Genomic DNA, 1939 nt, shown 5'->3' on the forward strand with positions numbered 1-1939 from the left:
GGGCATAGAGGAGAAACAATAATGTACAGTATGTGGAAAATAATGTGTTTTTTTTACCTTAAACCGCATAAACACATTTCATTACACCTAATACACAAAATAATTTTATTTTTAGCAACATCATATGACCCTTTAATCTAAGGCAAAAACATGAGATATAACTTGGATGTGCCACTCTTAATCATTAAGCTCTGGCAATGGCACACACTTCTGTAGATAAAAACGAGGGAAAAAAAAAAGTTTTAAGAAGATTTACTAAGTGCCAAATGGTATGATTACACAAGACAAGACTGAAGAAGTCTGTCTGACGTTTTTCATCAAAATTAACTTTTTTTCAAAATTAACAAAATTAAACCCAACGGCTCTTTTAAGAGCCACCCACACTCTCACATAAAGAGTCAAAGTTGAAGTTTTGTTGATATTTTATGCTTGAATTGAAAATTAATAATAACATGTTTGTACATGAACTTCTTTCGAGAAGTGAAGTTTAAGGCTGCTGTGCGTGTTGCACCAACAATATATTCGTTCTTGTCTTTGAGCCACAATTGATTCTTATGTAGTTACACTATTTTAACAATGAGAGCATTTGTCTATCAGTTTTTCGTTCATGACGTTTTCGTTTGCTTGTTTAGCTTTTCCTCTGAATTAAAGCCATTTATAAAATGGAAAACAATCAGATAGCAATGGTACTTTAGTTTGAGACGAAGTGAAATTTGCAGGACAGCAGAGGAGAATAGTGTCTAATCGTTAATGTTTTATTTTCTCCAAATTATCTCGATGGGTTCATAAGAGGTTTAAAAATTACACTATGATATTGATCCTGAGTGATATTTCAGACGCATTTGTTTTCTTTGATAGAATAATTAACAAAAATAGCGGGAATTGAAACAAAGAAAACAGTTACGTGGGCGTTCAAACACTGGGCGGGGCTATCATTTCACTGCCTGTGATTGGCCCTCGTTCCGCTCGTGATACTTCGAGGTGTCCAATCACACACGGGTTTATGGGTTTAGTCTGTGAAAACACGCAATCAGAAGCGTCCACATCTCTGTGATAATTAGCATAGATTAGTGAATAAATGCCTCTGTCTCGCTCGTTTTAATTATCGTTTCGTGAGGTTTGATCTCGCAGCAGCAGCATGCCTGAACCAGCGAAGTCCGCGCCTAAGAAGGGTTCCAAGAAGGCCGTCACTAAGACCGCAGCGGTGTCTGTGTCTGTGTGTGTGTGTGTGATTTCTGCTGAATATGAAAGGAGGCCGAGGTTCCTCAGGAGCCCAGTGATCTGGAGGAGGGAGGACTGGACCTGAACAAGACCTTCAGACCCATCAGCTTCTACATGCAGGACCGCGAGGAGATGCTGGAGCAGTGCTTCAATGTGCTGGGAGAGAATAAACTCCTAAAGATGCTTCCGGAGGAACTGAAGGTGCCTTTATTGTGATCTCAAATCATCCACATTAATCTTGGAGGAAGAAATACAGTCTGCTTCTGTTTGCTGGTGTTAGTTTAGTGATGTTCAGAGTATTGTCCTGTTATCTAAGATAATCGATGATCATTCAGGCTTCTTTGTACTCTTCTTTTGACAGCACAACATCACTGTGATTGCATGTTACACTGGCTGTGAGATATTATATCTTATATGTTATATTCTATATTATTCCACATATTAATGTGGAAGAAGCTCCAAGAGTCCAAGCAAAGAAAACACTAATCATGAAAACAGAACCGTTATCAGTTAGACGGCGATTTATGGAGTCAGCTCGTGTTGTTCTCTTAAAAATGAGCTTGTACTGATAATTAAAGATTCAAGTTTTCTTTGAAAAGGAAGGACAATCTCAGCTGAATTACTGATCGATTATCTTCACTTTCACTCATTTCCCAGTTTATCTTAATATACTAACTAAGTGTTGTGTGAGTAACTAATGCACAGTACACTGATAGTA

This window comes from Sinocyclocheilus anshuiensis, unplaced genomic scaffold, assembly GCF_001515605.1.
Source record: "Sinocyclocheilus anshuiensis isolate Anshui unplaced genomic scaffold, SAMN03320099.WGS_v1.1 scaffold3619, whole genome shotgun sequence".
NCBI classification, from domain to species: Eukaryota; Metazoa; Chordata; class Actinopteri; order Cypriniformes; family Cyprinidae; genus Sinocyclocheilus; species Sinocyclocheilus anshuiensis.